The sequence below is a fragment of the Danio rerio genome, chromosome 21, assembly GCF_052040795.2.
Source record: "Danio rerio strain M-AB ecotype USA chromosome 21, GRCz13ab, whole genome shotgun sequence".
In the NCBI taxonomy this organism is placed as follows: Eukaryota; Metazoa; Chordata; class Actinopteri; order Cypriniformes; family Danionidae; genus Danio; species Danio rerio.
Window position 1 is genome coordinate 38,525,635 of NC_141041.1, and position 14,366 is coordinate 38,540,000.

The window sequence follows — 14,366 nt, forward strand, 5'->3', positions numbered from 1 at the left end:
GAACCCTCATCGACTCACTTAGAAAGGATCTGAAGCAAAAAGGATGGCGTTTGCTTGCTCCAGGTGTGCTTATATGCTGGGATAATTGGCAATTCAGCACACCTGTGCAAGCTTACGCTGCCAATTTATTTCATTCATTGGCCCGTTCAATACTCTTCAGACAAGCGGCTTCTGATCCGAATCCTCTCATACGTGGATTTTCCCAAAGATTAAATCCACTGCATAGCACTGAAGTTCCCCAACCGAAGGGGAACTACATTATTAACTTTATTTTGTATGGAAAAAATTTTTATTCACAAACAAAAATTCTCCAATTTGCAGCCTTTTTTTCACATTTTTTATTGAAATTGATGTTTTTATTAAATCTCATAGAATAATTAATAACAACAAAAGTTATAGATTCTTGATTATGATAAATATTTTGGAAATATCATGGCTACATAAGTCATTCTTTCCTCTAGCTGTATTTGTGTTATGTGTTACGATCAAATAAGAGTCTGAGAGGATCCAATAGCAAGTGATAAATGTTTATTTTACGTAGTCAAAATAAACCAACAAAGTTTAGTGACAGACTAGGAGAACGAAGAACACTGGGCAGGAACAGACAGGATAACAAGGTCCAGGGCTCTCTCCTCAGGGGCCTAAACACAGACAACACACACATGAGCTAGTGTAATGAACTGACAAAGAAACATAGAAAGGTCGCCCAGATATAGGCACAATAATGAGCCTCAGCTGGCGAGCAAATCAGACCAGCTGAGTGCCGTCATAGCACGTGAGCGTAACAAATAAGGTGCATTCGACATGAAGCACAGCTGCTGCCGGTGATCAACGAGATTAGCCGAGCGCAGGCGGGGGCGGAGTTGAAAACGGAGCCGTCAAGACGGACAGCTGGACACTTCGGGGCTCAAAGTTGCTGCAGTCATGATGACCGATCATATGGCGTCATCATAATTTTTTAGTTTTTATTTATAACAACAAAACATTTACAAATAAAACAGAATACAGTCTCTACAAACTAGTTCCTTTTTAAACAATAAGGGAGAATTATGAATAACATATAACAAATGCATGAGAGAAATAAGAGGAAATAAGAGGTTAATATAAACATATAAAAGAACAGGTCTATTAAATACAAAGCAATAAGCACAAATACTAGGAGTTAAACATCAATCTTTGGGCAAATACTTCTTGTTTGAATATGCTAAAAAAGGGTTTATATATATATGTACATTTATAGATATAAAAATTTCCAATGTAAAAAGCAAAACAAGGTGTTTTCATTAGGTCTTAATAAATGAGATTATTTTGGATAATAAAAGCATTTTCAAAAAAGTACTTTAATCCAAAAAGATTGAGTTGAAAAGAACAAAAGGTAAAATAAGTGACCTATGTAGAAGTTTCCCAGAAAGAGCAGGTAGCCTATAAACTGCTAGACAGGAAATAAAATATATATTTATATTATAATAATAAAACCATTTTATAACTATTTAATAAAATAGTTCTTTAACTTAATTTGTTAAGAAAGCTTTAGGGTGGCAGGATCAATGATGATGATTATTTATTTAAGTCTTGACTTATTTGAGTTCATATTTAGGTTATTCACTAAAATATATCATTTAAATCATTCATGGAGATGAATGCAGTAAATAGTCTGTATAAAAAAGTTGAAAATAAACCTGTGCAAACAAGCTTACCTTTATAACTAGATTATTTAACAAAAGATGATTAAATATTGGTAGTCTTTTAATAAGCAAGATGTGTGCAAGATAGAGAGGGTGTGAAAAGTGAATTGTTTGTTTTAAAACTTTTGAATCGGATGTTGTCCAATAATAAACCCGAAATACACGTGTTTGTTGTCATGTGGTGAACTCAGCCAATCGTGTAATATCGGTGTCGTCATCAGAACTCCTACAGTCGCTCTTCAGAAGCTGCACGGTCTGAATCAGCCGTCTGATCTCGGAGCGCTGTCGCGATACTTTGCTGCCACATGTGACAGTCACGTGGCATCGGCGCAGCATCAATCCGGACAAGATTTCTAACCAGCATGCACCGCTTTAAGACAGACTTCGATCGATCTGCGCAGCGCTGCATGAAGTCGAACGCACCTATTCACATGGACAACCAAAACAAAACAAACCCACGTGATCAAACAGACACTCCGGAAAAGCGCACAAACTTGCAACCATGACAGTTACGTATGTATCTCTGTTTAATTAATTTATTTTTCATTTAATTTTTTCTTTTTGTTTCTCTTTTTATTTAATTTTTTTATATGTTTATAAATATATAATGTTATGTAATATATGTTTTTGCAACTCTAAATATTCGCTCTGAAATAGCGTGTCAGTTTGGCTTAGTAATGAGTGTAATTCCTGCACATTGCCGGACAAGCACTAGTCGCTTTTATGAGAGAGGGTTTTTTTGCTGTCATCTTTAAGGTGCGCATGCTCCTGTTTTAGGAGGCCTGGTTCTGGACTGCAGGGGAGGGACTGTAATATATTCTAGTACAGGTTAAATGTTAAAAGGCTGCCATACACTGTAAAACCCTTGGGAAAGAACCTGACCATTTTCTCCACAATAACCACAATGGTTTGTATTTGATGGAGTAAGGGGAAGCTGCAGGCCCGGAGACCCAACTGCACGCTCAGACCTGCACTTCCAGACCAATAGTTTTCTCAGACAGTGCCCCCTGCTGTAGGGTTGGGTGAAGCAGCAGGTACGGGGACCCAACTGCACGCTCAGACCAGCACTTTCTAGCAAGTAGCAACAGAAACGCCAGTATAAGGTTATTGATTATTGAAGCGATTCTTGAACATTACCAGGTTTTATGGCATAAATCAATGTGGTGTAAAATATTACACCAATTAATACAAACAATTAATTCAGTGTTTGATTTGATCAAAATTAAAAGAGCATTATTTTTTGATATTCAGCCTACAGCTTGCTCTTATTTTATGTATTATTGTACCTGTATTGTTCTCTTTATGCTTGCTTGCATGTGATATAAATAAACAGCCAGCCAAACTCTGTTCAAGAGCCAGGAAATGAGCTTCTTGCTCCCTTTAATTGTGTATTGACACAAACTTAGTAGCCATTGAACCGAGTAAAACTATAAATAAAATGAAAGAAATATAGAATATTAGTTACAAATGTTACAAGTTATTATCAATTCAAAACACAAAATGTATCACAATCATCTTCTATTGTATATTAAACATAACATATTATACTACAATATAAACTAAAACAGATTAAACATTCAGAAAAAACTTACAGCCAATGCTTTCAGCAGGATTTAGAGGAGGAAAGAAACTCTTCATGTGCTCTCTGCCATTCAATTGCTTTCAGTTCTATAAAGCGCGAAACTGCCGGAAATGCGCCAAAATAAGAGTCCGGCGGAAATGCTTGTAAACAATAGCGAAAGGAAAACGAAACTCATACTAAACTAATAATGCTTTATGAAAAAAATAAAATGGTTTAATTTAAATGTCCAACATGAACAGCACACAGTCTTTACACTTTTTAACAGAGGCAGAACACTCCCCGCCTGGCATATTAATGCCACTTTAATTTTCTTGCTTAGTCTTCCTTGGCCAATAATAAAATCATATCAGAAATTGGCCTAATGAATGTTTTCACATTCTCGCCTGAGGTTGTTCTAACCTCTACCTTTTGGACTTTTCCATCATCACTTGGGAAGACAGATGTGATTAACCCTAAAGGCCAGTCATTCCTTGGGAATTAAACTTGCTTTAATAGTACGACATCTCCAGACTGCAGATTTCGGCGAGTCTCGTGCCATTTGCGTCGAGGTTGGAGTGTGTTGATGTACTGTTTCTGCCATCGGTTCCAGAAGTCGTTAGCCAATGCCTGTACTCTCTTCCACTGACATTTCAAGAGGTCCTTTTCTGTGTAATTCTCAAACAGATCTGGTACTTCGGGCTTTTGGGTTAAAAGCATTGTTGGACTGAGTATACATGGAGCGTAGGGATCTGCTGAGACAGAACCAAAGGTCTGGCGTTTATGATTGCTGACACCTCTGCCATCAAAGTGCAAAGTACCTCATGAGTCAAATGAGCATATTTCTTGTGCAGCAGCACAAGTCTAGAATCCTGCGGGCTACACCAATCATTCGTTCCCATGCTCCACCCATGTGGGATGCATGTGGTGGATTGAATACCCATGTACAACCATTCTCATGGAGGTATTTTAAAAGACAGTTCTGGTTTTCTTTGGCTCCTGACTTGCTCTTATAAAGTTAGTTCCTCTATCGGATCTAAGCTGTTTTGCTGATCTCCTCAAAGCAAAAAACCTTCTCAGAGCATTGATGCAACTGGCAGTGGTCATGGACTCTATGACCTCTATGTGTACTGCTCGCGTACTCATACAAGTGAAGAGTATAGCCCATATTTTGTTTTCTGTTACACCACCTCTGGTGCGTCGAGTGACCACTGTCCATGGACCGAAAACATCTAACCCTACATACGTAAAAGAAGGAGATATACTGAGGCGCTCAGGAGGAAGATCTGCCATTTTCTGAACTTCTAGCTTTCCTCTGAGTTTGCGGCATATCACACAACGATAAAGAATAGAGCTTATCACTTTTTTCCCTCCTACAATCCATAAGCTAGCTAGTCAGATTGCTCCCTCTGTGATGTGTCTCCCTTGATGATGTACTTTGGAGTGGTAATGACTCACCAAAAGTTTAGTGACATGAATTTGTTTTGGGAGGATAACTGGATTTTTTACCTCTGACTCGACTGGAGCGTGTCTCAAACGTCCTCCTACTCTCAAAAGACTGTCATACATGTAAGGGTTGAGATTCCACAGTGGACTTGAATGTGAAACTTGTTCATTTCTTTGCAGAGACGCATACTCCTCTGGATATATTTCTTTCTGGCCATGCACAAGTATCAGTCTCTTTGCTGCTGTCTCCTCTTCAGATGTACGTATTTCGCTACAATGATGCCATCCTTTACATGCATGGAATGTGTTGATGGAACTTGAAGCGTGAGACCGTGCTTGATGAACCAAAAAAAGAAACAGCTCTTAGCAAAGATTTCCAGGTTGAGGAGCGCTGAAACCTTTCTGAAAGAATGTTTCTTTTGACCTGAGTAGCAAAGCTAGTTACACATGGTCTGACTTCTTTATCTGTCTCAGGATTAACCAGTTCGAAGGACTGACACGGTTGCTCTTGGGTCAGTTGGTAAAAAAAGCTAGGTCCTGTGAACCATGTAGTGTTGTCCAATTGTGATGCAGGTACAGATCTTGTGGCCAGGTCGGCTGGGTTTTGAGCTGTAGGCACATAACTCCACTGGTCAGGAGAAGTCGACTGACGAATCCGCTGAACACGGTTGTGCACATAAACAAAGAAGCGCCTGGACTGATTGTAAATATATTCCAGGACCACTTTGCTATCACAATAGAATTTCACTGCATTGGGCTTGTGGTCTAGTTCATCAAGAATATGCTCAGCCATCTCTACAGCAAGCACTGCACCACAGAGCTCCAGACAGGGATTGAAGGCTCTGGACGAGGTGCTAGCTTTGCTTTGCCAAGCACAAATCCCACTCTGACTTCACCTTCATCAGTCATAGCTCTGAGGTAAGCCACTGCCCCTATAGCCCAGCTGGAGGCATCTGAAAAGACACACAACTCGGTGCACTTAGTGTTAGAAAGTGAATGTTGTAGGTATGTGCGTGAGATGCAGAGTTTACTCAGCTTTTAAAGTGAGGATTTCCATTCTTCCCACATGTTTTTTTTCTCTTCAGAAAGGACAGCGTCTCAGTCTTGCACATCTTTGGTCAATTCACGTACCAATGCTCTGCCACGGATCGTTACTGGTGCCACAAAACCCAACGGGTCGAAGAGGCTATTTACGACAGAAAGGACTCCACAATGAGTGTAGGGTTGGTCGTTTGCTGCAACCTTGAAAGAGAAGGTGTCTGTTTTTGATGTCCCAATACAAACCCAGACTTTTTGTGTAGGCCAAGTTTCATTTCCAAAGTTTAAGTCTTGTAGACCAGATGCAAGATCTTCCATTGGGAAAGCTTGCATGACTTTGACACTGTTTGAGGCTATCTTGTGGAGTTTAATATTCGACTTGGAAAGTGAATCTTGAGTGCGCTTTAGCAGGTCAATAGCTTTGGCTTCCGTGGGAAAGGACATAAGGCCGTCGTCCACATAGAAGTGCCTGTTAACAAAGTGTGAAGTGTCATTTTCATACTCCTGTTCACCTCTCTGAGCAGCTAATCGGAGACTGTATATAGCAACTGATGGAGAAAGGCTGTTTCCGAAGACATGTACTTTCATACGACAGTCTATCACTTCTTTGTTCAAGTCACCATTGCTATACTAGAGGAATCTCAGATAATGTATGTGATCCTTTTTTCACCAGGAAAGCATAGAACATCTGCTGGATATCTGCCATAATCGCAATAAGGTCTTTCCTAAACCTCAGCAACACACCTAACAGTGAATTGTTCAAGTCAGGGCCTGAAAGGAGCACATTGTTCAGAGAAATGCCTTGGTGTTGTGCACTGGAATTCAACACCACCCGTATTTGCCCAAGCTTTTGTGGATGAAATACTCCGAAAATAGGTAAGTACCAACTTTCTTCATCCTCCTGAATAGGTGGTGCTCTTTCTGCATGGCCATTCTGGAAAAGTTTCTCCATGAAGGCAGAAAATTGTTCCATCATTTCAGGGTTTCTACTTAGTGTGCGTCGTAAAGAATTAAGGCGGACAAGGCTTGTTCCCTATTATTAGGTAGCAATGATCTAGGTGACCTGAATGGCAAATGAGCAACCCAGTTTTTTTCCTCATCTTGGTGGAACTCTGCTTGCATGATGTTTAAAAACATCTCATCTTCTAGAGATAGCAGGTTTGTTATCGTTCTTGGTTCTGTCAAACACTTTAACTCCAAGTTGATCTTCTGTTTGCACATCACGAGTACAATGATTCAATGTGTTGGGTAAAACAACATATTTATGCTCCCCACCATGGCATAGTTTCTCTTTCACTTTGATGTGATTCTGATATGGAGTGAGAAATGATGGTCGCCCATTGTCCAGGATGTTAGTTTTAAACACACCCACCATCGGCTTATGAGCTCTGTCAATGCAGACATCACCCACAATCACCCAGCCCAAATCTAACCTTTGTGCAAAAGGTGCACTGTGTGGCCCATTGATTTGTTGTCTCACTTTGTGTAACCAGATTATATCTCTTCCCAGCAACATTAAGATCTGAGCATCAGGATCTAACTCTGGGATGAACTGTGCCACGGATGTTAAACGTGGAAGAGCAAGAGCGACTTCTGGGGTAGGTATTTTGGATCTGTTACTCATTATCTCGTTATGCTCAATCAGTGGTGGGAGATCAAAACGTGTCTTACCATCCAGAGTTTCTATTTGGAAACCAATTGCTGTTCTTCCAGACATTTCCACAGAACCAGCACAGGTTCTCAACAAATACGGAGAGGGGTTACTTTGGATTCCGAACAGTCGAAATAATTGTTCCTTAACCAGTGAGCAGTTGCTCTGATCATCAATAATGGCATACATCTTGATAGCTTGTTCTCGCTGCTCTCTAGGAAATACATGCACCAAACACATTTTTGCGCAAGATCACTTTGAAGTTACCTCAGGGGTAATAACATCCTGTTGTTCTAGGTTTGTTTCTTGCATCATAGGTGTAATGAGAGGCGGAACTGTGTCTGGATGCATAACTGTGCAATGTCTTTCAGAGTTGCAATCAGTACATTTGAGAATTGCGAAACATTCTCTGGCTACATGATTTGGTGAGCAACACCTAAAACACTTCTGATGTTCTTTCAAGAAGTCTTTGCGTTCTGTCAACAACATTTTTCTGAAGGCTCTACATTTGTTCAGGGGATGTTGTTTTGAATAGGGCAGTGCTTTATCAATTCTCTCTTAACAGGCTCCTTTACGTTCAATGAATTAAACTCCTCACTTTTAGAAACCTCTGTTTTGTGCACCAACACAGGAAATTTGCTAGTACTGTGTTTGTAGACGGGTCTGTCATTTCTTACGACTGTGTGAACATTGTTCAAAAGCTTGAAACTAGGATCGTTCCTTGCTTTAGCTTCACTACAAACAAAATGATTGAAGAATGAGAATGGAGGAAAACTGACCTTGTTTTCTTTCTTGTAACGTGAGCCAGCAAACATCCATTTTTCCTGCAAACTTGCTGGTAGCTTCTCCACTATAGGGTTAATACCTCTAGGAGTGTCAAGGTATGATAATCCAGGTAAATAGCCATCATTTTTTGCTGTCAATATTTCCATTAGCAGGTCTGCAAGTTCCCTGATTTTCAAATTGTCTTTCAGAGAAAGACGTGGAAAGTTGTCCAGGCATTTGAACAGGGCACTTTCAATCACTTCTGGGGTAGCATAACATTCCTGAAGTCTTATCCATGACAAATGGAGAGCCGCATGTGGGTTAGTTACGTACACTGCTCGTATCCTCCTCACATGTACTGATGACTCTTTTCCTAGCCACTTAACTAACAAATCCAGCTCTTCACTAGCTGATCTTGTGTGGCGTTGACAAATGAAGACTCCCAGGCTCTAAAGTTTTCTAGATTATCATCAAAGTGGGTAAGGCCTGAGGTGACTAACTCTATGTGCTAAAAATTTAGTGAAATCTACCATATGTGTGGTTTCGTTTTGAGCATGTTGTTGGGTATCTGTATGGTCAGTGTATCTTTTCACCCCTAGATCTTGAACTGGAGATGATTTGAATGCAGCACTTGGTTTGGAATGAGGTAGATCATTAGAAACTCTTGTATTCGGTAGATTTATGTCACCTAATTTGCTCTGCTCCTGAATTGTATCTGTGACACCATCACACACATCAGTTCTGCTCTGTGACTTAGCAATCACATGAGGAGTCGATTCCTGTGGACTTGCTGAAGAAGTGACATCCAATTGTAGCGTGGAAAAATCAGAAGTCACCTGAGCCTGTTGTTGCACATATTCCTTTGTTCTCATAGAAATCACGTGTGATGACACTGCACTTATTTCACTGCGATTTTCATTGCATTCTATTGCGGCCGCTGCATTCTCTAATGCTTCTGCTTCAGCCACAGCAGCTGCAGCTTCCTTTTCTACATCTAATGCTTCTAGATTTGCCTCTATTGTAGCTCTTTCCAGATCCAGCCTTGCCATCTCCTTTCTCATTTCAAGCTGTCTTTTGGTGTATGCCATCTTGGCCCGTGGAGCTTCTGCGAAGGCTCTAGCTTTAGCAGCAGCACTAGCAACTGAAGACTTGGAGGAAGAACATGATCCAACTAGATCCAACTTCTGAAGATAACTTATCTTCACGTATCCTTTCTTCAGGTTTCATGTTTGTTTTGGTGCTTTCCACTTGCATCTGCTGATCCATGGCTTTTTACTGTACTGTTCTCTTTATATGTATGCTTGCTTGCGTGTGATATAAATAAACAGCCAGCCAAACTCTGTTCAAGAGCCAGGATATGAGCTTCTTGCTCCCTTTAATTGTGTATTGACACAAACTTAGTAGCCATTGAACCGAGTAAACTATAAATAAAATGAAAGAAATATAGAATATTAGTTACAAATGTTACAAGTTATTATCAATTCAAAACACAAAATGTATCACAATCATCTTCTATTGTATATTAAACATAACATATTATACTACAATATAAACTAAAACAGATTAAACATTCAGAAAAAACTTACAGCCAATGCTTTCTGCAGGATTTAGAGAAGGACAGAAACTCTTCATGTGCTCTCTGCCCGTCCATTGCTTTCATTTCTATAAAGCGCGAAACTGCCGGAAATGCGCCAAAATAAGAGTCCAGCGGAAATGCGCCAAAATAAAAGTCTCGGCATAAATACTTGTAAACAATAGCGAAAGGAAAACGAAACTTATACTAAACTAATAATGCTTTATGAAAAATATAAAATGGTTTAATTTAAATGTCCAACATGAACAGCACACAGTCTTTACACTTTTTAACAGAGGCAGAACTGTACCTTTCTGGGACTATTTTCTAGCAATGTTTTCTGGCAAAATAAAAAAAAAAGTGAAAATGTAAAAATAAAATGTTTAATATATAACGCAATTATTTGTGTAACATATTTTAGTGCTATGTAGGTCTACTGTACTGTATTATCTATCTGAAAGTGCTACCAAGGAAAATAACAGTAACACAATAACAGTTTATTAATTATTAATAAGTTCTGTAAGGATTACAAATACCCCAGATAGCAAAATACACTCAGGCCAGTTCCGGCTGGATTGTCGCCTGCCGGAGATTTACCCCTTGGCCCGACTCCGGCTGCCGGACTCGGGCCGGATGCCTGTGGACTCACTGCCTGATTCCGGCCCGATCAATCGGGCCAGATACGGCGGCCGTAAGCGAGCCGACGTTGCCACATCTGCGCCGGAATCGGCCCGAGGGTAATGTGCGCTGCGGCCCGGAGCTGGCGTGACTCCGTATTCACCTTATAAAACCTTTTGGTATTACATTGGTACTTGATATATGGTATTACAACCATTTGAATTTATATAACAGCAAACGCAGGCTATAATGTAAACACAAAATGTAGGCACTGCGTTTAACCTTTGAATAAAGTGCAAACTGCATACATATTCTATAACGAAAATAATCAGACAAATGACAAAATAAATGTTAATCGTTTATTGATTGCAAGAAAAAAATAGTACTAAAATTTAATAAATAATTTTGTAGTGCACAAGAATATCAATATAAAAACAACAATAAAACAACACAATAAAGACACACAGAAAGTTTTAAACAAAAAATCTAAAAATTACACACAAACACAGACGTTTTAAAACAACCCTGTTTTCCCAATAGACTTGAATTAAAAATTTGTACAAGGAATATCTAAAAACAGCAAAATTTTATATAAACTTGAATATAGAAACCAATTTAAGATATAGCAAGAAACATCTTAAAAATACCAATGACAATCCGTAAAATATACAAGTCAAACTTGTAAAAAGAACTGCAGAATTCTGAAGAAACATCTTTGACTCACTGCCCGATTCCGGCCCGAATCAATCGGGCCAGATGCGGCGGCCGTAATCGAGCCGACGTTGCCGCATCTGCGCCGGAATCGACCCGAGGGTAATGTGCGCTGCGGCCCGGAGCTGGCGTGACTCCGTATTTATACACCTTATAAAACCTTTTGGTATTACATTGGTACTTAATATATGGTATTACAACCATTTGAATTTATATAACAGCAAACGCAGGCTATAATGTAAACACAAAATGTAGGCACTGCGTTTAACCTTTGAATAAAGTGCAAACTGCATACATATTCTATAACGAAAATAATCAGACAAATGACAAAATAAATAAATGTTAAACGTTTATTGATTGCAAGAAAAAAATAGTACTAAAATTTAATAAATAATTTTGTAGTGCACAAGAATATCAATATAAAAACAACAATAAAACAACACAATAAAGACACACAGAAAGATTTAAACAAAAAATCTAAAAATTACACACAAACACAGACATTTTAAAACAACCCTGTTTTCCCAATAGACTTGAATTAAAAATTTGTACAAGAAACATCTTAAAACAGCAAAATTTTATATAAACCTGAATATAGAAACCAATTTAAGATATAGCAAGAAACATCTTAAAAATATCAATGACAATCCATAAAATATACAAGTCAAACTTGTAAAAAGAACTGCAGAATTCTGAAGAAACATCTTGAAACATTTTTCAATAAAACATTAAAATAATAGTAAACAAATATATATATATACATATATATATATATATATATATATATATATATAAACATATATATATATATATATATTAGCGCTGTCAAAATTAACAAGTTAACACATGCGATTAATTTTAAATAATTAACGCGTAAAAAAAAATTAACGCAATTAACGCAGTTCAGGTTTTTTTTACTTCCTGTTGTGGTGGACGTATGTTCAACATGCAATAAATGTGGATAAGACCAAGGAAGCACTTTTTGAAGGCAAGAAAAACAAGAAAAACAAGTAGTTGCATCACAGGTTATCCAGAGTTTCATGGAATTTCATGGAATGGTGTTTTATTTTTAACTTTCGACATCTGTTGTAAGTTGATACCGCATGGCGAACAGAAAGAAAATCCTCCGCATTTCGTGACTCGGTGTTCCTTTAAGGTAAGGTTCCGTTTAAGGCTACACGGTAGAATTTTAATAAGAGTATTATCTTAATCATATTAAAATCGGAGTATTGGTGTCTTATGTAAATGTACTCAGAATGGATGCACAAGGAGGTGTGCCTCCTGCTGAAGGCACGCAACACTGCCTTCAGATCAGGGGATGCACAGGCCTACAGCACTTCCAGGGCTAATCTGAAGAGGGGCATCAAAAAGGCCAAGCACTGCTACAAGCTTAAGCTAGAGGAGCACTTTTCCAACTCTGATCCTCGGCGCATGTGGCAGGGCATCCAGGCCATCACCAACTACAAACCCAGGCCAGTCCACACCCACAGACGTCTCCTTCCTGAAGGAGCTAAATGACTTTTATGCCCGCTTTGATAGAGACAATAAAGAACCCTACACCAGGATCACTTCCTCCACCGACCACTCACCTATCACACTCACCTCCTCAGAAGTACACACGGCACTGAGTTGTATCAATGGGCGTAAGGCTGCTGGACCAGACGGTATTCCAGGGCGTGTCCTCAAAGTATGTGCAGAACAGCTCGCTGGGGTATTCACAGACATTTTCAACCTGTCGCTCAACCTAGCAGCTGTGCCAACATGCTTTAAAACCACCTCTGTTGTGCCAGTGCCCAAACACTCCAGCCCAACATGCCTGAATGACTACCGGCCTGTAGCACTCACACCCATCATCATGAAGTGCTTCGAGCGGTTGGTCCTGGCACATCTAAAAGACTCTCTGCCACCCACACTGGACCCACATCAGTTTGCCTACCGTAGCAACAGGAGCAGAGATGATGCAGTCTCTATAGCACTGCACTCTGTACTCACACACCTGGACAATAAAAACACTTCTGCACGAATGCTGTTTGTGGACTTCAGCTCAGCATTCAACACTGTCATACCCTCCAAGTTACTGATCAAACTAAGGAACCTGGATATTGACACATCACTCTGCAACTGGATTATGGACTTTCTGACTAACAGACCTCAGAATGTTAGATCAGGTCACATCTGCTCCACCACCGTCACACTCAACACTGGTGTACCACAGGGCTGTGTGCTGAGCCCCTTCCTCTACTCCCTTTTTACCGTTGATTGTAGGCCTGTTAATAGATCCAACACCATCATCAAATTTGCAGATGACACCACAGTGATTGGTCTAATCAGCAACAATGATGAGACGGCCTACAGGGAGGAGATACAGCATCTGGCCACTTGGTGCACCGACAATAATCTGCTCCTTAACACCAAAAGACCTTAAGACCAAGGAGCTCATTGTGGACTTCAGAAAGGGACGAACAGGCTCACATGATCCCATCCACATCAATGGGATGGCCGTTGAGCCTGTCTCATCCTTTAAGTTCCTGGGGACCCACATCTCAAAGGACCTTTCCTGGAACACCAACACCTCCAGTCTGATCAAGAAGGCTCACCAGCGCCTATTTTTCTTAAGGCAACTGAAGAACCAGCTTTCATCAGCCGTCCTGGTGAACTTCTACCGCTGCACAATAGAGAGCATCCTGACAAACTGTGTCACAGTCTGGTATGGAAGCTGCTCTGTTGCTGAGCGTAAGGCACTGCAGCGGGTGGTGAAAACTGCCCAACGCATCACAGGGACCACACTGCCAGCCATAGAGGACATCCAGAAGAAACACTGTTTGCGGCGAGCACGCAGTATTCTGAAGGACACCTTTCACCCCGCTTACAGACAGTTTTCTCTCCAGTTTTCTGACTCTTTTGCCCCACCCCCCCCCCCCCCCCCAGTCTCCTCTAACTTAAACTCCTCGCAATAACTGCACTGTTTAACATTTGCACATTTAAAATTTGCACATTCACTGCACCACATTGAACTGTTTACTTATTGAACTGTGCATACCCACTGCATATGGGCATTTGTAATTATGTACACACCCACTATACATATACACTTTTAATCATGCTTATTTATCTGCATACTACTGATTATTAATAGCAACCTGTACATATATTTATATATTGTTACATATACACTTGTAATCATGTTTATCTATCCCTGTACATATATTCATATATTGTAACATATACACTTGTAATCATGTTTATCTATCTGCACACTACTGATTATTGATAGCAACCTGCACATATATTCATATATTGTAAATCTGTTCATAGCTTATC

At 39.8% G+C, this 14,366-nt stretch overlaps 1 long non-coding RNA gene across 1 annotated transcript; it reads right to left on the minus strand.

Annotated features, from left to right (window-relative positions):
- Positions 1-3,032: 3,032 nt before the first annotated feature.
- On the minus strand, positions 3,033-9,814 carry LOC141379882 (uncharacterized). The gene is made up of 2 exons (XR_015520649.1): positions 9,730-9,814; positions 3,033-9,564 (listed from the first exon to the last, which is right to left on the minus strand). It is a non-coding gene; the product is annotated as an uncharacterized LOC141379882 (long non-coding RNA).
- Positions 9,815-14,366: the final 4,552 nt, after the last annotated feature.